The sequence below is a fragment of the Parasteatoda tepidariorum genome, chromosome 7 (genome assembly GCF_982258835.1).
Source record: "Parasteatoda tepidariorum strain Cologne lab strain chromosome 7, Ptep-v5.0, whole genome shotgun sequence".
NCBI lineage: Eukaryota > Metazoa > Arthropoda > Arachnida > Araneae > Theridiidae > Parasteatoda > Parasteatoda tepidariorum.
In genome coordinates this window covers 64,009,082-64,036,721 of record NC_141761.1, presented here as the reverse complement: position 1 = coordinate 64,036,721, position 27,640 = coordinate 64,009,082, and the positions used below count along the sequence as shown (strand labels likewise).

The following is a 27,640-nucleotide window of genomic DNA, read 5'->3' as shown; positions in this document are numbered from 1 at the left end:
TCTCGGTACCTAACTTCGTTGGAAGATATACCGGAAAATAGACAGTCGTCGCTAAGCAGGTAGAAAGGCCCGTTCAGCCAGATTAGGAGGGGCGACATTCTTTTTGTGTCTCATCCATTCTGTTGACGATATATAGAAACTTATTGTAAGCATTTCATTTATCGACCATTATATATATGAAATAATTTACTAGATTGAACATAAGTCAAAACTTTAAACGCGTTTCTCTAAAAGCGCTGTTTTTTGACCTGGCCTAGCGTTTTTCTCAAGATCTATACAATAAAATAGAGGCTGTTCTTCATTTTAAATTACGTAAAAATATATTCCTTAGAAAGTAGCATAGGAAATTTTTAAAATTTTTATCTTTCGATTTTATATTAGTATTTTAATGAATATTTTTTTAATGAGAAACGTAACTTTTTTTTTAAGTTTGCCGCCATTTTGGTAATTTTGCGAATATCAAAAAACCGGTATGCTAATTTTTAGTAATGTCTTTGTGTTTCAGAAAATCTGAACTAAATCGTTTTCCTATGTTTCAGGACTTCTAAATCCATGAGTCCAGTGAGGTGCTACTTTTTGATGCCCAGCCACACACGGAGATGCCACCAACTTATTTTTTGTTATTTTGTAAAAGAAAAGTTTTTAAAATAGACTTAAATTGTAGCTAAATAACATAAAAAAACAAAGAATCCCTGCATTGCCTCCATTACTTAAAAAAAAATTCATGAAAAACGTTAATATTTTATCATCTCAGTTTGAGGTCCCCCCTTAAGTTATTAATTAAAAAAAATTTTATTGCTCTTTTTATTAAGCGACAAAATATTTTAAAACAAATTTTAATTCATAAATGCACCACTCCTTAGAGTTGCTGAGCAATGCCATTTTTTATATTTATTGTTTCTAAAGAATATCATAGTATAAGATAAAATAAAGATGAACCATTTCTTATGGAAATAAAAGTAATATTTTAAGCCTTATCTTTAAAAAGATGCACGTATTTATCAAAGAGGCCTGGTGAAGGAAAATTAAATAAATAAAACACCATGTTACAATTTTATCATTGGCTAAACTTACGATAACCTAATTCAATAAAACAGAGGGAAAAAAAATAAATATGTGTCCAAACAATAGTACATTTTAATTTTACGTTAATATATAACTCAATTGTTTTTATTTCAGACAATGGATTTTCTGCTTTGATGTGAAACAAATAATAATTTTTCACGCGAATATTAAGTTATATTGGCGGAAAGATTAGGAAGAACGAAAGATAAATTTAGTACAAACAAAATTTAATTATTGTATGCTCCCTAGATAAAGTGACCCGCATACATTAGGAAGCCAAGGTTTGGAAGGCTTGGCAGTTTGTTCGTATAAAGTCTCGCTAAAACGAAACCTCCAATTATCTGGAAAATACACACATAGCAAGTAAACATTTACTTTCTGAAATGCAGAAATTTTTGATAATAATTTTCTTTACCTTGTTGGCTTCTGTAATAGGTAAGGTTCATTGTTGAATATAAGACACTAATTAAATCTTTTCTGTTCGGCTAATTGTTGTATATGTAATATTGTAATTATATTTATTACTAATCTCTGGCAGCATTAGTTTTAAATATTTATTTGATATTTTTTTAGAATATGCTACAATTAGTTTTTAAGATTTGAATAAAGTACAAACTATTTTTGCATAATAACTTGTCAAGACAGATATTTTTCGATAGCGATTTCATTTATTAAAAAATAATACTTTTATAGTTAAGAAAAAAGAACAAATGTTTTTGACTAATGAATAAAAAATTTGGAGATTATTACACGTAAAAATCCTTGGAACTTTTAAGATTGGTTTAGATTTTAATGGAAAGGAAAGTTTATGATTTTTAAAAACAATCGTTCTTTTCCATAAATATTTAAGACGTGAGTAATCTAATTAAAAATCAATAATCAAACTTCATTAAAATTTTTTTATTACGATTGGAGTAAATATTTAATTTTCTTATACAATTCAACGTAATGAAATCATTTCTTTTTAGTTAGAAAAACATATACAAGATCTGGTATTAGTTATTTTTCTGAAACTAATGACTGCACTTATGAAAGAAACTGCAAAGCAATAAAAGTACGTCAGAGCTAAAATAGTAATGTTTCTTTAACATTTATGAACGGAGGAATTGAAAAAATTGATACATTGTTCAAATTGAAAAGCAAAGACCTTTAATAACATTTGATCTAGTGATTGAATTTTTTCATACTACGGTTTCTATGGTTTCGTTCGACGATCTCATTAAAAATATGCTTATCAAATTATTTAGAATCTATTTTATGTTACAAAATCCAGCACCAAAACATACTTTTATCGTATAAACACGTTTTTTTCTCTAAAGAAAATGGATTTTTGAACTTTAAAACATGGGGTATTCATAATTTGAAAAATATGATCCCAATTTTTTGACAGCTATCCATATTTTCTCTCCACCTCTATATTTCAAAGGGCAAAATTCCAAATCTACCAAAATAAAAGTACGCTTATTCCGATAAATTCCGTTTTTGCTCCTCGTTTTGTAATTTAAAACATCATACGCACAACTTAATTAGAATATTTAACGTCAGTCCCTCAAGCCATTTGAATAGTGTTTTGGTGCAGGACAATTCGATCAAAGATTATTAAGTTGTTTCGGGTTTCATTCTACGCACCGTAAGTCATATGTGGTGTATAAAAAATATATTTTTTAAATTTGTATTTATTTATTATTCATTTTTTTAATATTTTTCGTCATCACTGAATAAGTAGCTTCTTTATAGTTCAGAGCATTGGAACTGCACGTTATTACGTAGCTTATTATTTAATTTAATTTATTTTATCCAAAAATTAGTTGTACCGTAAGGAATTAAATCATATTTAATAAATTGTTTTAATTAAGATCAAGCAAAAAAAAACTAATTACTTTAGTTGAAAAACGCAAATATTTGTTTTAAAATTAAACTATGAAATTGAAAAGATAAGAATTTACATATATCATATTGAAAAAGTAATTTTTAGACTGTCTCTCTGTTAATATAAAATTTACTTTTTGCGTAAAAAACCATATAAAGCCGCATACATTGGATTTTCATTTCCTCTATAAGAGTTTAGCAAACAACTTGTATGCAACGAGAATAGTTTGCGCAATAAGAAATGTTTAATTAAAATAAGTTAACTTTTTCATTCTGAATTCGTATAGTTACTTTGCACTTCACTTTATTACCTTTATCTCGAAAGCGAAAGTTAGCAATGAAAATAAAGTTAAAATAATTCGATATGATTTAGCTAAATGCATGCAAATTAAATAAAAAAATATGAATTATTTTTAGTCGAATGACCTAAAGAAAAACGGTAAAAATATTAGTCCAATAAACTTTTAATAACAACTCTCTTTAAGCAGTTACACTTCGGAAAGACGAGAATTTTTTTCCTTTATTTTAGTAGAACATTGTCAGAAGGGAAATTACAGTCAAATTTTTTAAAAGCAAATTTGATGTTGAGTCATATTATTGATACCATCAACCATAATAAGGTTTAAATTTTATGTCACCTCAATTAAGTATTTAATTGAAACACGCTTCAAATTAAGTTGTACCAAAGTATTGTGCAATCAAATTTAGGAAGTACTATAATTTAGGAAGTACTAGTAAGATAATTTTTAGCAGTTTCTTTCTAAAAACTGAAAGTGTTTTAAAAGCATATCATCATAGATTTAGAAAAAAAAACACCAATTAAATACAATGAAATGCATTAAAAATAGTTTAACCAAATTTAAAATGTGAAATTTTTTGAAAACTATTTAGAATCTTCACTTTTTATTTATTTTTTAGCCAATGTACGCTCATTTAAATAAAGTAATGAAATTCAAATATATCTAAATAATCTTTCAAATATATCTTTCTTTTCACCCGTGTATCTTACACTTGTATTTATAAATTATTAAACAATATAAGCTTGCAGTTCGGCTACTTGCATGAACACTTTTTCTGTGAAAAAATAATTTATTATTTTCTTCTTGAGTATACACTTTAATAAAACCGCCCATCGATTAACTGAACGTGACGCAGATGCTCATTATACATAAATAAAATGTACCATGAATCATAATTGCTAATGGGCTCTTTTAAAAGTAGAACATCTGCCAGTTTAAGAGTCAATGTTTTCGAGATTTAAGATTTATTATACAATATTAGCCTGCTACTTGCATGAAAGATATCTAAAACATGTACAGAGTGTAAAAATATAAACGGAGCACAAATAACTCGATTGAATAGTTTCTGTGAAATTGAATTTTAAGAGAATTTTTAAAATATTAAATTTTTAAAATATTCCATTTTTCAAGAATTATTCGATCGATTTTGCTCAAATTTTGCATTTCGCTCTTTCAAATTGCAGTCTTGAAAATGATGTAAAACTACTTTCACTATTAACTAGAATAATAAAAAATAACAAATATTCTCCAAAAATTATATTTTGACACCTTGTTTGTAAATATATAAATTATAAAAATAAATTGCTAATATAGCGAAATCGATCGAATAGTTCCTGCGAAATCACATTTTAAGAAAGTCGTCATTTTAAATAAAATGCGATTTCTCAGGATTTATTCAACCGATTTCACTTTAAGTAATTCCGCAGTAAGGTATACGGTGTAAAAAATCATATACCCTACAATTCGAATTTTTTTCGACTATTGTTAATTAAAATAATAAAGAAAAATATTTACTGGGAATTTATGTTTTGAGTGGAATTATCTTTTGAAAAACGAGCTTTATTATTGATTGTAAAATTTTTTCATTTCGCTTAAAAAGTTCTCGAGTTATAATAAAAATAAAACTCGCAAAAAGTAGAATTTACATTCAGTTGTCCAAACTTTGAACCGCTCTCCCGACCTAACTATTTGCCGAAATTTCCTAGATTGCAGCTACGCCCTACGTTTTCATTTTCAATCCAAATCAGAAATCAAAGAATCAATCATCATTTCAGAGATCCAAATCCATCCAAAAAATGAATGCTTATTCAGAGAAAGTACGTTTTTCTGTCTGATTTCGTAACTTTCATTTGCACTAATTAATTAGCATATTTGAGATCATCCCCTAAGTACTGAGTACTAGAATATGAAGATCCGTTAATGAAATCAAAAAATTTTCAGGATGTCCAATTTTTTAATTTTTTTTTTTTTTGCGAATTGTACAGCGAAGGAATAAGTTCGAACGTTATCCAAATACATGTTTATTTACACCTGATATATTACTGCTATCTGGGTTATGAAATATTTTAATCACATTTAAGCTTCTCTTTTTCCTTCTTTTCCTTCAAAATTGTATTCAATTATCATTCTTTGTTGACCTATTAAGTTTTTTTCTTTTTTTTTTAATGATGCGTCGCAAATCATTTAAAACGTTATTTTTGCTCTTTGAAAAAAGGTATTGAAACGTCAACGCATTATCATATAATAAAACTTTTCTTACCACATAATCTTCGATAAAACATCGATTATTCTTTAGATAGTAAGCCTTTGTTAGATTTTTCCTAATAATGTGACGTATATAATTTAAAATGTTTATTTTTTGTAATTTCTCCTTGTAAATTTATAAGAAGATATTGAAATGTTAATTCATTTGGGAAACAATAAAATCTTCATTACACTTAGAGTCTTCCTGTACCATTTAAACTTAATTTTTAAAAAATATTTCTCCTCTGTTCTGTACGAAGTTGCGTTTTTGTTCGCATTTTTCTCTTCCAAGAAGCTGATCAGGACAGTCGTGTTTGTGTGTTATCTTTCTCTAGAGAATTTAGAGAACAAATTATTTTCTATTTTAATCACGAAGCGTCTCACATTTCTGCTAAATTTGAGGTCTCTTGAGTCTCATAAACGGAGAAAAATGGCTTTCATGTAATGCGCTTTAGGTGCTCATAAACTGTAATATTTACGTTCAAAACCGATTTTAAATATGAATAGGAAACAAATTATGAGTACATGCTCATTTTTATTAAAAAGTGAAAATGTAACTGCTTTCAAAACGATGCATGCTTGGAGAGATTTTTGAGATATTGGGAACAAACAAGGTGTAACAGTGTTTAATGGAACGTTTTGTAAAGTTTGAGTTGTTGAATAAATTAGTTTAGGTAGGAGAATTTTTCCGGATTGAAATTATGCATAAAATATGCCCAAGAATGAATAAATTACGTTTAGTTAAAAGCTCCTTTTATCTCATAATATAAATAATTTCATACTCATGAAGAGGTAAATGGTTCGATTTAAGCAGTTAAAGGAACTAAATGCAGAATTACACTAGAAACTATTTCATGTTATTTCTCTTCAAAATAATTAAATTATACAACGAATATATTGACTTAATTTCGTATTTATTAGTGAAAATTACACCGAAATTCTTGGTAATTTCTACATTGCTTTGGTAATAATTTTAGTAAAATTAACAATCAAATGTCTTTTTATAACATATGATAAAATTTGGTGAATGTGGAAAAATTTGATTATGTTTGCGTGATACCTTAAAGCATGGCATGAAAATCATTTATTCAGTTAAATTTGCTTTTCAGTTTTGTAATTTTTACTATATGTGTGTTAGTAAGAACCATAATTTTGAAAACCAGAATTTATGGTAAACCAATACTATATGACCAGAAAAGTTACTACATGATTGGTTTAAATACCTTATTTTCTTATAACCAAAATTACGTATTTTTCTAACTAGAAAAATGAACTCCAAACATTACAGCAATTTTTACTGAATTTCTTCTTTATGTAAACAGAATGCATCTCAAAAAAAAAATCCCTTTATGATAAATCTGAAATGTTCTGTAAGGTTACACGGGATCATAGGTTAGAGTCACTTTGCCGTCAAGTTCTCGTGGTCTTCCTCTTCATATGTAACGCAAATGCTGGTTAGCTCCATCAAAAAGTTCTATACGGAAGCAGAATTTCTCCCAATACTTGATCAAGGAGTTCCCTTGTCTTCTGGAATAGGTTCGAAATTTCAGGGCTACGGAGTTGAACATTAGTAGTTGTAAACCCAAAAATTGGGTCGAAAGTTCAACGACGGTTATAAAATAGAATAAAAAAATGTAAAGCCACTGGGAAGGGAAATAAATAATAATAAATAAATAAATGATTGTAATTACTTTAGCTTTATTAATCATGTCGGTATTTGCCTTTACGTTTTCTGCGCGATTTCATATTGCCGTTCATCATTACTGATTTATAGATTATTTTCTAGTTTTATGCAGTTTATAAGAAGAATTTGTATTCAGCTAGTAATGAAATAACGAGTAAAAAAAATTGCTTGTGTGCCTCAAAGAGACAAAAGTTATAAGATAAAAATATCAATTGTGAATAACAAGGTTTGTTGTGTACTATTCAAGTTTTTTTTTTTACAATATTTATTTACTTTAATGGCGTTTTTGTAAGCGTATTAAGGCGTTAAGCTTTTTATATCCTTTTAGTTCGATGTTTCTAAGATATTGTTAAAAATACCACATGGGATTTCGGCTGTATATTAAAATTGTATGGGTTTTGTAACATTTAGACAGTAACTCTAAAATTTAGTTTAGTCTAGTTTCCTCTAGTTTCTTGTTATGTATAGACAAGTAGTGTGAGACGGTATATTGTAAAAAATTCTAGAACAAATTACGGTAAAAAGTACCGACACTCATAGTACCGGTACTTTTTATGCCATTTTTACTGAAACATGTTACCAAAGTACACTAAGTTCCAAAACCCCCAAGTACCAAATGAGAATACTCCATTTATTGCTTTGTTTCCATATTTCCATATTCTTCTCTTATCTATTATCTTTGATTCATTAATAGTTTAAGGTACTATTGAATCATATTTTCTTAAATAAACACTAATATTTAGATTTTTTGTTTCAAGTCGCAGAAAAAAATTATTCAGCTTTTCTAAAACTAAATTATAGATTAATTTGAATCCAATGTATTTGCATTCGAAATAAAATTATTTTAATACAGTTCTACTGAACTTCATATTACTTACATTTGAATAAAAGGAAATGGTAATTAATCATCTTCGAAACATTATTACCTAAACTTTTTTTAAAATATGAGGCTCGAAAAGTTACAATACTCGATAATACTCAGAATTCTTTACTATTAAAAATGTTGTAATACTTAAACTGTTCTCTATTACACGTAATTAATTACTTTAAAATAAATGAGTATCGTGCGTATTCTTTCATAAGACATTAAATTCATGATAAATAACTTAAGACAGTTTCGATAATTAGTTTCATATAACTCTAAAAAATATTCTATATATGTTTGCTTCACTCATTTTTGAATTAAAAGAAATGTTACATTGTTATTAGTATATATTTTTCTAAATATTATTACCAAAAATATAAATATTTATCTTTTGAAACATCCCTAACATCCTAATATCTTTAAAAGTTAAAACTTTATTTCAGCAAATTTTTTTTCGGTTTTATGCTGTTAATAATTACATAAAAGTTTGATAATTATAGTGTCGAAACATGTCAGTCATAGTCGTAATAATTGATCTTGTTTGTAAACGAAATTTGCATTTCAAATTATGATTACTCTTTCAATAAACTATTTTCAATTCATCTCACTTAATATACATTATTATTCAAAATAACAGTCATCATAACGGTTTGCTTAAAAATTAAATACGGTACCTGTCAAAATCAATCACATTTAATTAACCAAGATAGCTGTATTTTGCGAAGTAAATAAATCTATTTTCCAGTCAGTGGACAAAAGAAACCATTTGTCTTTTCTTTTTGCATTGTCATGTGATGTGATATACTTGATGGGGAAAAATGCATTATTCCATGAGCGAAATCAAGATCACTTAATGTTTCCGAGGTTGAGATTAAGACTTCATTAATATTACTTGTTTTTTATATTCCCCTGTCAACATCTTCCTTTCTAAACCCTTTTAGTGATTCTATTAATAATAAAAGTTAATCTTAGCATTTATTTTGGTATTTTAATCTTTTATGCCTATTGAAATCTGTTAGAAAACAGACGGAAAAGCTATTTTCTTTAATGAAATTATTTATCTTTTGCTTGCATTCTTTTATTTAAAAATAATGTTTAGTTTTGTAAACTATACATCATAATATTCGCAATAATTAGTGATCTTATACAAAGTGCCATTATAATACTAAATATAACGCCTGATTTTGAATACTTTTAGTTATTTTAGCATTATAAAAATTAATCTTTGCAATTATGTAATTTTATTCTTATATGTTTGCTCTAATCTCTCAGAAAACAGATAAAATTATTTATTTTTAATGTAATTGTTGTATTTATACTTGTATTCTCTTAATTAAAAATAGATTTTTTCCAGCTGAAAACAATACTTTATCAATGATTACTATAATTTGTGATGATATATAGAGTTTCTACATAATAGTAATAATGGTATCTAATTTTTTGAATTCTTTTAGTGATTCCGATATTTGTAAAAGTTAATCTTAGCACTTATTAATATTTCTATATGATTATAATGATTTATCAGAAAACTGATGTAAAGTTTAATTTCTTTAATGAAATTATTTGAACTTTACATAGATTGTTAAAAATGCTTATATTTTGCAAATAGTAGGGCATATAATTTATGATTTTTTAAACAATGCCTTATCATTAGTAAAAGAATATCTATTTTTCTAAATTTGTTTTGTTAATTCATTTATCAATTATGAGATACATTTTGCTAAAATAGTAATCAGCTGTGAAGGATTGTATGTAATTGATGTTCCTTTGCTCGAAGTTGTTCAAAAATTATTTTACTAAATTTGATGGCAGCTGTCTTATCTGAAGAATTGATTTGGTATTGAAGATTTGTGTACTTTATTATATGCTTTCTTTAAATAGACATTGCCATTTTACGATTAGAAATTATGTAATTATGCAGTCATAACGGTCGAATCTTCATTAAAATGTTTTTTTTTCAGCTGCTGATAAATCAAGTGAAGAATCCAGTGAGGAAGCAGTCCAGGATCCTTTAGCAGTATGTTCATGAACCATATAAATATTTTTTATGATATTACTGTAAAAAACATGATCTAATGAGTTGACAATATTTCCTAACACATGTGTTATGTTTTGTTTACATTACGATATCTTGTTACGCAAGTTATATTTTGTTGAATATAGGATTTATCATGCCACAGCATCTTCGTCATATGATAGTTGAAAGATGTAGTAAATTAGAAAAGTTTACTAAATTTTTTACTTAACATGTGTTTATCAGTTAAAGTAAAAAATGACAAAATTTCTTTCATTTCTATTTTTTAAAGATTTTTCTGGCCACTAAATACACTATCATTCTAACTTGTGCAATTATAATGCACACAAGCACCCTGTGACCTAGAATATCGCCAGTAGCACAAAGCGTCACGTGAAAAGTTCAGCCCAGCCGCACTAAACAAGTAAAGTTTGAGATATTTTCTATAGAATTTATTGAATGAATTTCAGTTTTTAGGAATTATTTCTAGACAAATAGACTAACTCGCAGACTTTTTAAATGTAGAGAATGCAAGTTTGTTTGTTTGTTATTTAATTGAACGCAACAGCTAAAAATCATAAAACAATCTTCTTAATTTTTAACTTTTTAAGTTCGAAACGATTATGTTTTACTGTGTGTAAACTAATACGAAATTTTGACTTTCCTTTTTCTCTAAACATTTAACATGGACTGATGTTTTTTAAGCAAGATAATGCTGACGCTGAAAAAATAAAGCAAATCCCCCCCCCCCATTTTTCGTCAAATATATGGAAAATTTACGTGTTAATTGTCTAGTCAAATGTATCGCTCATGGGCTGCAATAGCGGCACAACTCAAAAAATCATGTTTTGAAATAGGTGGGTTTTAAGTTCATTGCTAAGGAAAATGCATAAGAAGTGCTTTAGTTTGCTTAAACGAAGGTTACCTTCAAGTTGAATTATGAGTTGTGCTAGTATTGCTGCTGAAAAGAATGTGTATTTTCATATTTACACCTGTTCTTAGTCCAAAACGCATGTTTTTTGAGTTGTGCCACTATTGCAGCCCATGAGCGATATATAAAATATATTTAAACAAATATGCTGATTCAAGGCTTTACAAATAGAGTAAATGCGTGTTTTTTTAACTTGAAATTAACAGCAAAAAATCTTAAAATATTCTTGTTTCTTTATTTTTTTAAATTCGAGTCTGACAACTGGATGTAAGGCAATACGAAATTTTGTCGTTCTTTTATCCCTATAGAATTAACATGGAATGGTGGCTTTTTTTTAACAAGATAATGCTGTCATTGAAGAAATAAACCAGTTTTCTTCCCCAATTTTAGTCAAATATATAGAAAAGTTACTCTCTGTCTCAGTCTTTAAAATGTCAATTTATTATTCAATGTCTTGAAACAATTATTCTTTTCAGCGATACTATAGATTCATGAAAAGTGAAGAGTTGTATTGTAACATAAAAAATATAAGAAAGAAATATATCGGGGGAAGATTTCATATACAAGAAAAATTAATGCTTAGTGGATAAGGCACTGCGCTTTCATTAAGAAGGATGACTGTTCTTATCCATCAAAAGTATTGACTGTCTGTATTGAAGTCATACTATTAGTTATGAAATTGTTGAATCTTAACCCCACGACGGGCTCACAACGAACTACTGCAAAATTGCTTTACTTTTATTCCTTATACATTCATTTAATTTATCAAGTCTTTGAATACAACAGATATAATTAGATGATGTTTCTGAGGTGAGAAACTTCTTCAAGCTCATTTGAGAAAAGATAGTTGAAAAATAACCTTATAAAAACTATTTTTTCGCACTAAATTTAAAGGCCGGAAAGGAAAGTGTTTTGAAAATGAAGCTTAAATGAATGATAATAAATTTCGCCAAACAAGAAATAATGTCATATTATGGTGTTTATCTGTCACTGTCAATGTATAAACAACTTAAAAACTAATTATTCAAATTCAGAGAAATGTCACTTAAACCTTCAAATTAACTGCGTTGTTTCGCATAAATAATGTTTATTTGTCTTCGATTATTGTTAATATGTTCAATATTTATCATATTTATATTTAGGAGAAATGTCGAGCCCAACTGAATGCTTGTTTGGACAGAGCAGAAAGTAGAGAACCAGGTGTAAGTAAACTAAAATAGAGTATTTTATATTTATTTGTAATTAAGATTATTAAATCTTTTTTTTTCTTTTTCCCATGCATTTTTTAATAACATATTTTTTCCTATTTTCATCCAAGACTTTTCCATTTTTAAGCAAATTATATACTACTAAACACATTTACCATTTAGAAAGACACCATTTAGAGCCGTTGGACGGTGCGAAAATTGCTCGATATTATTTGTTGAGAGCTTGGGGTTATAAGTAGGTGTTAGAATCCGATTTAGCATTTGTTCATGGAAAGGTTTGGCGACCTGCGCGTAGTCACCAAATACATTACGGTTGTAATTGGTATTTGAAAAAGAGACGTAGATCAATATAAACAACTATTGTGATTTCTCTCTTGGTTTTCTGCATAAAAAAAGGCTCACGATTTGTTTAGAAACAACTTTTATGACGACAATCAGAATTTTCAAAATATTTTCTTTAAAAAAAGAGAAACCACATTTTTCGAACATATATAAATTCCCCTCTGATGCTGGAGAATGTCAAAAAGCGACTTATTTTTTATGCACGAAAATATCTCAACACATCTTGACCTAACGTATAAAGAGCTCCGCTCTGAAAATAAGCTTTACTCTTTATTTAACAATGATTTTATCGTTTACTTTCACTATTTTTACTTGAATTTGTGACATTACTTCTAATCATTAAATTATTTGCTCTATTTTAATTATATGAAATGCATGGTTCTATTTTTGTAGGAAAAGTAATGTGTCAATGAAGTAAAACAGAAAGCATTTCCTTTTTTTGCTCATGCACTATATTTTGATTTAATTTAAATAATTCATTTCTCTATTTTTGTATTTTAAAATTTTTTTCAGAGTTGAATATAATACATATTTATATGTTTGGCATGCTATCAATATAGATTGTTGTCTCTTTAATCATAACAGCATTATATAAAAGAAACAGAAGTAAATTAAAAACCTTCAAATATATAATACATTGTAGATGGTTTTCTTTCACGATATTAACTAAGCGCTTTTTTTTAAAGTCAATAGGAGGCTCTATTGTGACAAGGGGAAACTTTGAAAATTATTTTAGATGACGTCACTGAAAAATATTCTTAAATATTATTCGTTTATGAATTTCAATTATTTTAAATCCATTCAGTTAATCAAAATAAAAATGATAATTATAAAATTCTTTTCTTACAAAATATTTGGAACAAACTAATTTTATTCATGTTATCAATCTTTGCTATATGAACTTGTTTTAGGTAAAAATACATTTAAGTATTCATTTTACTAGATATTTTCAAAGTTCAACTCTAAAACGGTATTTCTTTCGTATTAGTTCTTGGTACTTATCTGAAAAGTTGAGTACAAGTTTTAAAAATCATTACGATCTCCAAAATGACTTTTTTAACCATTAAATACCGATTAAATGTCCACCTAGAATATTTTAATGCTTATTTTGAAAGTAATTCACTGAGTATCTTTTGCACTGATGAAGCTAATGATACTGCAGTATACTTTAAAGATAAACCAATTAAACGAGTTAGTTAACATTAGTTGAGAACAATAAATTAAATTATTTTGTTAGAATCAATATGAAGCTAAAATTCTGTTTTAAGTTTCTTTCACATATTCTATAACTTGTGGAAAAAGAAATTAAATTAAAACACAAATTTAACAGAAGGGAATGTTTTTACTTTTAAAAATATTTTATTTAAAACATTTTTAAGGATAGAAAATTTTTTCTGACATCATAAGAAGTTAATACAACCTACAAAGTAAAAATTTCAAAGAAAATTAATGTAAAAAGTACTGCCACTGAGGGTGCAGGAAATTTTACCTCTAGATAAATTTTTACCGGAGCATACTACGGAGCGAGAAATCTGATGTACCATAATTTTTGCAGTAATAATTAACGTAAAATCACTGAATTACTCTAAATAAATAATAATCGCTGTAAAAATTGTGGTATAATATTTTAGACTAAAAATTGATTTTATTGAAAATAGATTTTATGGATAATGGACCCAAAGAACCACAGTTTTATACGGTAGTATTGTCTGGAACATCTTATTCTCTAAAACTTGGCCATAGTATTTTAATTTTTTAACTAAAGACATATTACTTCGGATAAGCAAAAAAAGATTATTTTTTTTTATTTGATATTGGAGAGGATATAGCTTCTTTTTATAATTTAATTTTAATGATATTTTATTAATTCAATTGTCATATGGGGTAATAAGAAGAATGAAGAAAGTCATTAATTTCCTCCATCATTTATTTTAATGATATCCTCTCTAAGTGAAATGAAACAAAATTAAAAATAATTTTCGATAGGCCAATATCCAAATTATAATTTAATTTAATGATATTTTATTATTTCAATTGTCATATGGGGTAAAAAGAGGTATGAAGAAAGTCATTAATTTCCCTCCATCATTTATTCTAATGATACCCTCTTTAAGTGAAATGAAATAAGATTAAAAATAATTTTCGATAAGCCAATATCGAAATTATAATTTAATTTTAATGATATTTTATTATTTCAATTGTCATATGGGGTAATAAGAGGTTTGAAGAAAGTCATTAATTTCGCTCCATGATTTATTTTAATGATACCCTCTCTAAGTGAAATGAAACAAAATTAAAAATAATTTTCGATACGTCAATACCGAAATTATAATTTAATTTTAATGATATTTTATTATTTCAATTGTCATATGGGGTAATAAGAGGTTTGAAGAAAGTCATTAATTTCGCTCCATCATTTATTTTAATGATACCCTCTCTAAGTGAAATGAAACAAAATTGAAAATAATTTTCGATACACCAACTCACGAGTCTAATTTCATCTGAGAAGCTCCTCGAATTCAAGAATATAATGCTTCGAAATAGTTTCTGAATAGGATAATAGTTAAAATATTTTAAATAGCAAGCTCATGAATAAGTGTATTTTAAATTATTTAAAGTGTTAATCACTTTCCCATTTCCCTTAAGTAAAATATTTTTACTAGTAATAGCTATATTATATCAATAATTTGCCCAGTTCGGTATGAAAGAATTAAATACTTTTATCAACTAAACTTCCTATTTACATACATAAGTAAGGAAAGAATTTTACATTCATCATGTATAAAAATATACGTTCCAAGTTTTCTATAATAATGAAAAAAGTTTTGAGAGATGTCATAAAAACCTACCTCGTTACTATTCTGTAATTTTCCACATAATGTTGGTTATGTAGTTTTTGAAATCTTAGAAAATTACAAATCTAAAGTTAGTATGTCCAGATAGTTTTCTTTTTATATTATGGTCGTTAATATGATTTGTTCAGACTTAAAAAAAGCATTAATATCAACTTACAAAATTGAATATATTTTTATTGTATACTTTTCAAAAATCCCATATCAAAATATTTCGTTTATTGGAATGTTATAGGTTCAGGGAAAAGAATGGATATTTTTAGAAGTTGTTTGGCGAGTGGTTAGTAAATTTAAATCAGTTTCAGCACATATTTCACTTTGCACTATCTAATAAACGTTAATCAAATCTGTAGCTTCAACACGATTCTAATAATACTTTTAAAAGAAATAGGGTTATGTTTATGCGTTGTTTAAAAATAAACAAGATATTTTGATACTTCATGAGAATACATTTAAGTTTATGAAATTTCCTTCTTTTGGTTTCCTTTTTATTTAAATTTCAGTTTTTTTTGTAAATAATAAGAGCTTTTAACCTTTTAAAGACCATTTTTTTATGTTCAATTAAAAGAGAAAATCATGTCTTAAATAGAACAGATAAGGTAAAAATAACAATATTCTGCCAACATAAAATAAAAATAAAATTAATTATTTAAGTTAGGCGGTGGCTGGGACATAAGTGTCCGTTACGACATATCAGACATATATACTGGAGATGGTTAAATAATAAAAATGCTTTTTTAAATATACTAACCCTGCTTTTTCCGCATACCAATCCTTATTTTTCACATTTTTTAAAATCGATATTTTTTTAACATTTTATTAGCAGAGTGCATAAATATTATTTTATGTAAGAAATTTTTGTTCATACGTAACTAAATAAAAAAAAGTATCCGAATTTGAAAAATAATTAACTAAATGTGAAAAAAATAAATTTTAATAGATAGAGTCTGTGAAAACAATAAGAAGAAATTACTTTTACTTTTTAACGATTCATAAGAATAACCTAAAATTGTTATAAAAGTTCAAATCGAAAAAAATATTTTTTTCCAATAAATATTTTTTTATATATTTTAAATAATTTAAATGTAAATCTTAAGATTTATAATCTCTATGTTTAATCTCTTGTCCTCCCTATTTTTGTAGTTACCTTCGACATCAATTCAAGTGCGAGTTTATAAAATAAAGAAACTGAAAGAGAGATAAATAATTTTTTTTTCTACTAAAATGGATACGTAGTCATTAATCAGTCACAAATTTGCGAAAATGCACTGAATTTCAAAATAAAAATGGTCCTTTTAGAAAGTCGAATTTCAACTTAGTAATTGCATTTCAGTGATCTGCTAAGCTAGTTATACATTATTTTTTACTGCAAGTTTATCAGCTCTCGAACTATTTAATCAGTTAATAGTTCCCGAACTATTTGATTAGCTTTTTTTATTCAATCGTACTTTCTTTACCCTTTTCCACACTTGTTCGAGAAACTTATTTTTAATGATGTAGTTTAACATTCACTTTATTTGAATTTCGGAGAACATCACAAAGCAACATGAAATTTCAATATTGAAGGATTATAGGGCCAACTGACTTCTCTTAGTTTTAATTTCTTCTGAATACTTTGCCCAATCTCCAACCTAAGATAAAGCAAACTTTTCACTTTTTTTTAATATGTACATATTTTTAGTCGTTCTGGCTCAGGGAATGGAACGTTCGCCTTTTAATTAGGGGGAAAATGTTCAAATCCCAGCGATGGATGGTAGATGCGAATTCTGCACCCGGCTAGCATCGACCACAGTGCTGACGTAAAATATCCTAAGTGATAGACAGATGATGGTTTAGAGTCCCCTTGAAGTCAGGATGACCATGGGAGGTTTTAGTGCTTTTCCTCTCCGTGTAATGCAAATGCGGGTTAGTTCCATCAAAAAGTCCTCCACGAAAGCAAATTTCTTCCAATACTTGATCCAGGAGTTCCTTGTCTTCTGGATTGGGTTCAAAAGTACAAGTACAAGAGTTGAACATTGGTAGCCGCAAACTCAAAATTGGATGCACGTTCAACGATGGTTACAAAATAAAATAAAATGTGAATATATTTTGTTTCCAAAGTTTCCATGTTTTTTAATAAATTTTAGATATAAATGAAATGATTTAAGTTATTAAGTGCTTCCAACGCGTTTTTAAGCTATTTTGTAAAGTATTACTGAATAATTATAAGTTTTCTTAATTGAATAAACGAAATATTCTTGTAATAAATTTACATACTTTGCTAACTTCCTAAACTTTCTAATTTTCATATTCATGGGCTTTTTAGTTTTAATCATTCCCCATTCAATTTATTACATTAATGTAGTTTTAGTTGTAAGAAAGGAGGCTTTGATTACGTGTTTGGTATTTAAAAAATAAAAAAGCGAACTGTTAATTTCGAAAAAAAAATTGACTTTGCTACTTTAATGTCTCCATTTTGCAGCAAGTAAAATTTTAAACAATTCTTACTTGTAACATTAAGGAAATGTGTGCTACAAATAATATTGTAAATTAACTTTTGTTTTACAAGTGCGATGAAGCATGTCATAAATCAATAAAACTAATAAAAAGTTAATAAGAAAGAAAAGTTAAGGATAATGATAAAGAATAAAGCTTTTAAAACATGGAATCTTTTTTACGCGTCATTATAATGATATTCCCATTAAGTATGTTATTATTGTGTTATGTAGCTTATGCTTAAAAAAGAAAACAATCATAATTGAGTGGATATTATTGAAAACACTAATTATTATGTCTTTAAAAACATCATAAAATAAACTAAGATTATTGCTGCATAATCATTCGATATTATAGAATTGGAAATAATATCTTAAAAGAAAAATTGTTTTATACTAGAAGAAATGAAAAGCGAGAAATGATAAATTTTGTTGCTACAGAAGTGCAATGCGTGAATGCTTTCATGAGTAACGCTTTCAAGGTGAGAAAAACATTGTTAGGAATCTGACAAAAAATGGCGAGAAATTTAAATTGAATGAATGATTAAGGCCTTCCAATAAGATAAGTAACATGTGAAACAAGAAAAAACATAGGAGGATTTATTTTGTGCTGTTTATTGTCAAATTATGAAAAGTTTTATCTTAATTTAATTTCAGTTTAAGAAATTCTTTTTGTGGAATTTCAAAGCAATTTGTGTGGGATTACATAAACTTGTGCACCTGTTTATAAAACTACTTTTTTTACAAAGTGCATAAACTTAATTCCTTGACTTCAAAATAACAGTTGGGTGTATTCAATTCCGTTGATCAAAATAATGTAAAAAGTACAATGTTTATTTCAAAGAAACAGTGTCAAACCTCAATGTAGATGTCAGTGAATATTCCAAATGGCAAATGCTTTTTCAACTCTTAAAATATTATGATCAAAACTATCATATAGTACAACCAGTATGAATTTCAATTCGCAGTTTCTACAGTAATCAGAAGATCTTTTAAACGTGGCTCCTTTCATCAGGAAGCAATTATATGTATGTTTATTTAATTTAAAAAGTAATTAGTTAATTACATAAAAAATAAATATTCATAAAATACACATATGGAATTTGAACAATAAGTATCTTGATTTAAAAATAAAACTATCAAAATCTAAAAGTAAAGATACTTTTCAGATTGCTGATAATGAAAGAAAAATCTCAAACATTTAGTTTTGCCACGAATTACAGTTAATGTAACTACACTGCAAAAAATTCTGGATGAAATTAAAGTAAGAGTATCGGCACTCAGGGTGCCGGTATTTTTTACCGGAACATGTTACTGAAAAAAATCTGATTTAAAGTAATAATACCGGAAAATAACTAAATTACTCTAATCAAATAAATATTACTGTAAAAATTACGACGGAATAGATTTTACGGATGACGCATCCAAAGTGCTTGTACATTGTACCGTAATTAGCTCTGGAATTTTTTACAGAGTATTGCATGGTTATCTCCATTTTATTGTATGGTTCTCATTTTTCAAAACATGCTACAATTTTTGTCGCAAAATTTTCTGTAGATCTTAAAAAGCTAAGTTTTTTGTCGTTTTTACTTCGTTGTTCACCTTTCAATTAAAGAATATAAAGTAAAAAAATACTTGAAAAATTTGTAATTCTGCTTTTTTAACAAAGTTGAATAATCATTGCTTAAACTATTTTTGTGCGCTTATCCTTGTACATTATAATACAGTGAATATACATCATAACTAAATAATGAATGTTTTAATTTGTCAATACACTTTTTAATAAAGAATTATTTTATGACACATACGTTAGTTTTATAGTGAACTACAATTAGTTCCTTTTTGCAATGATGTGTTAAGATTGTCAAAACCAAGTAATGGATGATTTTACCACAAATAAAAATAAATAAGATTGTGTGCAGTAAATGAACATCGTTGTCATGCATTTTTGGAAGGAAAGATTATTTTATTTAAATTAATATAAATAAAGTTTATGCCCTATATTGCTATTTTAGGAATTATAAATTAAGTTCATTTTAAATATTTTCGAGTACTATTTAATTTCTTTTGAGAAGGCAGTCATTTGATCAATTAATGTCATTTTTAATACACTGTATTTAGTATGTATTTTAACAGCATTTGTACTCCAATCTCTTTCTTTCAAATGATATTCAATTGAGTATAAAAAGACTTTTTACATTATTTGAATATTTGTTCGCAGAAGAGAAGTGAAATTTAGTAAATCATGCAAATTAAAATTTCAGGCATTTGATATTGACCATTGTTGTGATGAATACAAAAAAGTAAGTTTATTCTGTTTAATTTATTGAAATTGATTACATTACCTTTATAGGATAATTCTTAAATTGTGATTGTAGTTTTCATATTTTAAATGAATCGAAATTTTTATTATATTTAATCATATTTTGATAATATATTTCGTGTTTTCATATTATTTCTCTTAAGTGTGTAATATTTTGTCTTCATTTTTGTCAAGGGTTCTAAAGTATGTTATGGATAGTTGTTAGGAAATTTCTATTTGGTTGGTAATTACCATATGTATCACATAATTTGCATGGTATACTCTTTATAATGCATGATACTTATAAGAAATTATGCATAATATTAGGTTCATAGAAGAAATGTTCAAAGCTTTTAGTTCAAATTATTATACATCGTATAATAACCAATTTTCATACATTGTAATTATATATTTTAAATTTTATGAGTTTTGTTTGATATTTTACAAAAATTATTTATCTATAAGACATCAATACATTTAGTTTTGCGTCACCAATAGCAAAGTTAGTAACATAAGTGGGTATTATGCTAGATAGATTTTGAAATTCAGCTCTGAGTTAAGTCTTAACAGAAACTTATTCATTTAAGCGTAACTGCTTAAAATTTTTATAACTGTCTAATGGGATAAAAAACTTGCTATGCTATGAAAAATTCTAGTATTAAAAAATTATAAAATAAGTAGAATACAATGAAAAATATAAAAAGAAAGAAGTAAAATTGTACAATTAACAAATTAAATGAACGATTTTGGAAGATGTTTGCAGTTGGAGGATAATTTTTAAAAACCGTTGTGTTTATCCACAGCAATATCCATCAAAAGATAATTACCCTACTGTATAACTTAACTACCATCTTTCCCCCCGATTGAAAATTTATGTTACTTCGGAAAACTGATCCATGTTACATAATACAGCAAATAACGCAATGAAACGGTAATCACAATTTCTTTACCGTTAAATTCTCTGTTCCATTGATTTTCAGCAACATATTTTTCAGCTTGAAAGCAGCAAATGACTTACGTGTTTTAAAAAGGGGAAAGACATAGAAATGCAAGGTTTGCTGTTAAGAGATTCATATTTCGTAACTTACTAAGTTTTAGAATTATTTACAGAGTTCGAAAAAAGTGGCACTGCTCACTGAATAAAACTGTTTTTTTTTTTTTTTTTTTTTTTTTTTTTTTTTTTTTTTTTTTGCTGCCTGCATTGCAAACCATATTTAAACTAAAATATTCGAATCAGTAAAATCTTCTTAGCTGACTGCAATACATCGTAGGTGTAAATGATAGCTATTTTGGAAAGATTGTTTCATAGTTTTTCGCAGCTGTCAGCTGTATCTTTTAAAAGCTTTATAACAATTATGAAACTGAAATTATCTAGTTTCCTTAACAGAGCGCAGCAATATTTACACTTTTTCCACCTCCCATTCTTATTTTTCAAATGAGACATACTTTTCGAAAATCGATTGCAGTAAAACCATACTTAAAACAATCAAACGTTCAGATGCAATTCAAATAATATTTTAATTAATTAACTAAACATATATTTTGTAAATAGCATTACAAAGTCATTCCTGATCAGATTAAATTAAAGCGAAATAACACTAAAACTTCAAACTAAATTTGATTTCACTTCTATAAAGAATTTTTATGGAAATTTTTATAGATATTCGCTATTAATTTATTTTGTTTCAAAATTTATTCCATTGTTAGAAAGATAGATATACGCTAAAGTTGTTTAATAAAATATACTGAAATTGCAACAATTATTATAAAAATAATTTAATTATTTCAAATTTAAATGCGCACGTACGATCTCAAGGGATGATAAAGGGGACCGAGCAGAACAAAACTAGTTTTATTTTTAAGTTTACAATTGTAAGTATTTGCAGGGCACAAGATACTTGATTTATTGAGAATATAATTTTCTTGTGTTTTACTTATAGGACATTTTCACAATTGCATCGAGAAAACAAAAGGAACAGAAATTTATTATGAAAACAAATTACTCATAACATTCTTTATATGAAGTAGTGTTTCTTTTTAATTGCATAACTTTAAATAAGAGTTTAATAGCAATATTATATCTAACTATTTTTATAGTTAAATTAAATAAATATTTAAACTTGAAAAGAGTTAACATTTAGAAATAAAGATATAAAAAAATTATTTGAATTTTACTTATTACCCCAGAGAAATTAAAGGACTTTGAGAGGACTTTTTTGGTCGGTTTGTTCATAATTTGCATTTTGTATTTAAATGTTTGTTAAGTAAATGTTTTATTTGCATTTATAATACAGAATTAAACTTTTTATTATTACCATTTTATTGCCACTAAGAAGTTAAATTAATAATCTTGTAGTAGTGCTCGATTTATTTGTATTTTGTTTGTATAAATAAATCAAGCACTTACGAAATTGGTGTTAGATCTATTCGTGTTTTCCTAGTGTATATAAATTAAGCATTTAAAAAACGATGCTTTATTCATTTTTCTAACTTTTATTATTTCTAAGTTCTAACTGTTTTAAAGTTGCGTTATTAGGGACACCTACAATCTAAATTAATTTTAATATGGCCATACTTCTGATTTATACATAAGATATTCATAAAATATGATTTATTTATATTTATTTTTCAGTGCATGTATAAAATTGGCCGCAATTAAGTCTTGGAAGAGAATGAAGCTACTTTTTTACAACTCATCCATTGTATTTCATTGTGATCATTATATATTTAAATGGAACAATTTTAATCAAAGCTATATTGAATAAAAGTTATAAAAAATATGTTGTTTATGAGTTCTGCTTTCCCGTACAAATACATCTCTAAACATATATTTGCTTCTTTTATACCTAATTTTGCCTGCTGTTTTTATCTTTTTAGTTAATAATTATATTTTATTTTCGAGCATTTAGTGCTTTTACAAAACTGATTATCAATTGTTTAAACTTGTATGTAACTCTTCATTTACGTATTTTTTCTGTAGTTCATATTTCTTTAGAACATATACAAAATAGAGAAAATTTTTGAAAAAAAAAATTATCAACGTCACATTTCTTAACTATGGAAACATATGGAATAAAAAAATAAAAATTAGATTTGTATAGAATGTAATATAGGTAGTACACTGTGAAAGTTATTTTTTTATGCGTGTAAACTGATGTGTAAATAAAATCAATCATGTGAATTTATCAGTTTTGGTATTTCAAATTGATCTGTTACTTAATCTGAAAAAAAAAAGAAAAACTAGTTGCAAAAAATCTTATTTCTAAGTTGTTTTTCGGAAGAAGTAAGCTAAAAAATAAATGAATTGCTTTACTTACCGGCGTTTTGCTTTATTCTGATAAGATATCCTGTTTAATAGTCCCGTCTTTTAATAAATTTTCATAAAAAAATCTTTTATCGAATATTCGAATATCTTTTTTTTTTATTTAAGAGAAGTTACAAAATTTTCCTTTAAAATACTAGGGAAAAAATTCAACCCTTATTTCACACTTATGCTATAATATTATTTGTGATTTCTCTGCAAAACCATTCAATTTTGCTTATACTTTGCCTATAGTTTCCCAGTTTCGAATTCATAGTTTTTGTTCAACCAAAGAATTATTGATGCAAAAACCAAAATAGACGAAATCGATTAAAAAAGATAAAAATGATACTAACTGCCTTTCATGTAAAGTTTATAATATTTCATGTTATTATGAGTAAATTAAAATGCTTTAGCATCGCTAATGCGGATAAAATAATTGCAGTTTGGAAGGATCATGTCTTAATTTAAAATGATCGATGATTAGACTAGCCCAAAAAAATGAATATTATAAGATTAGCAAAAAATATTGTTCATTGAAAATTATTACAAATTATTGTTGAAAAACTTCATTTTTTATACTTTGAGCAATATATAATTTTAATAAAAGCAAAGTGCCTTTGATTATTTGTAAGTCATTCGTTTTGGGAAGCATGCATAGTTAAATTTCAAACACTAAAATCTAAATAAAATTCTTCTATTGTTTCTAACTATCATAAGAGTTTTACAAGTAAATGTAAAATATGTACGAAATCAAAGAAATTTTTAAAACTAAGAGGAAAGTTAAAAAAAAATTATAGAATTCAGGCTCTTTCAGGTATTATTCTTTCTATAAAGTATTTCACTCAAATTATTTTCAGTATTTCATGCAATTCACCAGAGACAATTTCTTTAACCAACCACAAATATTATTGCTATAAATTGCTAATTTTGCAAATAGGGATATGGATATGAATAAGTGTAATTTCAATATTTATATCGGTTAACATGCATTTTATTTCAATTTGAATGCTATAAATTGCTTTTCAGAATAGCTGTATTTAAATTCTTGAAACTTTTAAAAAAAACTTTACCAACAAACATTGCTATCACACCACTTAAAAACTAAATCCAACTGCTGAATTTTTTTTTCCAAATTTCTTTTCTTTGTTTTCATAGGAAAAAACTAATTTGTAATTTTTTGAGAAATATTAATTCGGAGCTTAAAAGCATAACTATTATAGAGAAAAATAAATGCACTCAGTGAAAATGAAGAGTTTCTAATTAGATCATTCTAATAAATAAAACTCTCACTTTGGAAGATTAAGAAATCCCTGAGCATTTTCTCGTTAATTTTGAGAATTTTTCATCACGACGCAACAGGAATTCTCAAATGTACGAAAATAAATATTTCAACTTGAAAGCTCATTGTAGTGCAGTGTGGGAGATTCTCAACAAGAGTAACAAAAATAGGATGAAGACTTTTTTTTTAAATTTCCAATGAGCTGCACAAGTGCGCGTACATGAGCAGACCTAGTGAGTTCTCCAGAAGTGATATCCACTCTTTCAGAACCACCACAATGGGTGAGATACCGTTGGCCATGTTAATTTGGGCGTTCAGTTTCTGCCACACTAGATGGCAGCACCGAGACTCTTATTTGGATGAAGACTAGATGATCGAAAATAAAGTGACGAAGTAAGACGACCGGAACTGTATGCTGGTCAAGGAGTCATCCTCGTGCCAGGAAGATCCCGGATTCAAACCCGCTTCGGGCATGGGTGTAAATTACGTCATTTCTCTTTTTGGCTTACTTGTGTTGAGATGGCATCGACTCAGCTATATGGTACGAACGAAAAAGTGATTATTAGAAAAGTTAGATACATTGAGCACTAGATGTTTTTTTTCTTCTTTTCTTTTGTAAAAAAAAATCAATAACGAAATATTTTCTTTTTTACTATTTACGAAATTAGTTTCCCCGAAAAATTGACGATAATAATTATTCACTTTGACGCAATGCTTATTCGGAGCATTTACCAGTAAATATTTTCGTCAAAAACGTAGAAAGTTTCGTTAATTTGTTTTTTTTTCTCCAATGCCCACCTGTGTTAACATCCGTCAATTCAGGTAATAACAGGGCGATTTTGTTGGCCTCTCTTTCAGGAGCACCATATTAGGTGGACCAACGTCGCTCCCACGGTGATTACAGATAGTACAGAGAAGGAAAGAACATCCATACCTGGTTTTGGTGCAAGGACAGTTCCCTACCCTCTACACAGGCCGGTCGGCAGTTTCGTTAAACTTGAGTATTCCTTTTCAACAGTAAAAGGAATAGATTTATCAAAAATAATACACGTTTGCTATGCATATAACTTAATCAAGGAAACGTTTTATAATGCTTGAATCTAAGATAGACGTAAATATAGCTTTTAGGTTTTTATTTTACTTACTACCAATGTACATTAAAAAAATAAAAGATACATATTTAAAGCAAGCCAGATTTTAAATAAGCATGCATTGTATATTTACCTAAATAATTTATCTAATATAATAGTCTTATTTAAAAAACTTCATGCTTTTCGATTTTTTTTTATTTATTTCCCTTATCATTAAGTAACAAGCCTTACTCATCTGAAAAAAAAAGTAACGTTCTTTATTCTTTATCTTAAAAACAAAGTCAGATCGCAAAAGATTTTAAAACTTTCATTTTTGCAATATTAATTGGGTGCTTATACATAGTTCTTAAACAAAATTGGATACTTAATGATGTTTATTTTTAATATTAAAACAAGCTTTATTCCAAAAGAAATTTCCTGAACTGTTTAATTTTTGGAACCCGGGATCATCATTCCCTTTGTTTCCGATGTTCATCACATAACAATCTTAAGCAATAAAAGCAGTCAAAGACATAGTTTTTTTATGGTTTGAACTAAGAATAATTATTCTCTGAGAAAAAATTTTTTTTTCTTCGAAATGCTTTAGCTTAGTCATGAAACTCTGAATTAAGCTAATTATTTTATAAAAAAAGTACTTCAAAAAATTTCTAATTAACGAAAAACACTTTTTATTGTTGTTTGCTAATTACACTTGGAAATGTATACACAAGTTTACCTAATAGTTTAAATATAAGACATAGTTTTTATGTTTTGATATAAGGGGTGCTTAGATATTTTTTTTCAGTATAATTGGCATGACTTAAAAATTTGATATCCAACCTAATTATTTTTAATTATTTTTTATGAATAAGCAAAACTTATTTTCAACTTTTTAAATGCTATGCGTTATTTTTATTTTGGTTTTGCTTAAAATTGCATCTTTTGCTCAAAGATTAAAATTTTGATATGAAGCAAATTTTTTTTAAACGTTTGTTGATGTATTTGTAATTTTACAGTGAATTTTCACATTAATAAAAGGTTCCGTTATGGTTGGAAAACGAAATTTCTTTAGATTACATTGAACATTTTAAATTTATTCCAGTTTAAATAATAGAAAGCTTCCATTGGTATAAAAGTGATCTGGCGATGATTTTTCATGCAAGATGCTTATTTACTTTTATAATATGGGGTAAATTGTAAGATTGGTAAGTAAATATAGTGTTTCGAAGCAGTATGTAAACTTTATAGACTTGTCCGTCCAAGATATGATTTTATGATATAATCATATTATTCTAAATAATATGATTATATTTTATTTAATTCTACCACTATACCATCTTACTCCAGTAATGACTGATGAGTTCGGATTTTCTTTTGAAGATCCAAGCTCTCCCAAGCCTGAAGGATTTTTATCCTTGCACATTTACATCTGGGATAATTCTTTTCATAATTGAAAAATTTTACAAGTGGATCAAAATATTTTGATTCGTTTTTAAAATTCTCGACATATAACGATCTAAGCAAAAAGGGACATTTTCATAAGGAGAGACAAACTTTCGATCCTTTTCTTGACCAAACTATTGCGGCCATATTGAAAATATTGCAACACTAGAGATTTTGATTGTCAAGATATCCAATCCTGTTGCAAAAAATATTTTTATTGAGTGAGTGTTGTAAATTTTTGGCGCAAGAGCCATAGTTTGGATATACCGCTCCTAAAACTAGGTTAAAAGGTCATATAACATAGTTAAAATTAAAACACAAGGTTAAAATCTATGTAACTTAGTTCAAATCTAAACACGAGTTCAAATCCAAACAAGAGGTTAATTTGAAAAATC

The 27,640-nt window shown here is 26.9% G+C and overlaps 1 long non-coding RNA gene across 2 annotated transcripts; it reads left to right on the top strand.

Annotated features, from left to right (window-relative positions):
- The first annotated feature begins 1,314 nt into the window (after positions 1-1,314).
- LOC147807193 (uncharacterized) lies at positions 1,315-23,331 on the top strand. 2 transcript variants are annotated; one of them, XR_015435546.1, is made up of 5 exons: positions 1,321-1,500; positions 9,988-10,043; positions 12,114-12,173; positions 20,112-20,150; positions 22,782-23,331. It is a non-coding gene; the product is annotated as an uncharacterized LOC147807193 (long non-coding RNA). The 2 variants fall into 2 exon arrangements; XR_015435545.1 differs by lacking the exons at positions 20,112-20,150; positions 22,782-23,331 and adding an exon at positions 15,609-15,739 and having other exon boundaries at positions 1,315-1,500.
- The last annotated feature ends 4,309 nt before the right edge of the window (positions 23,332-27,640 follow it).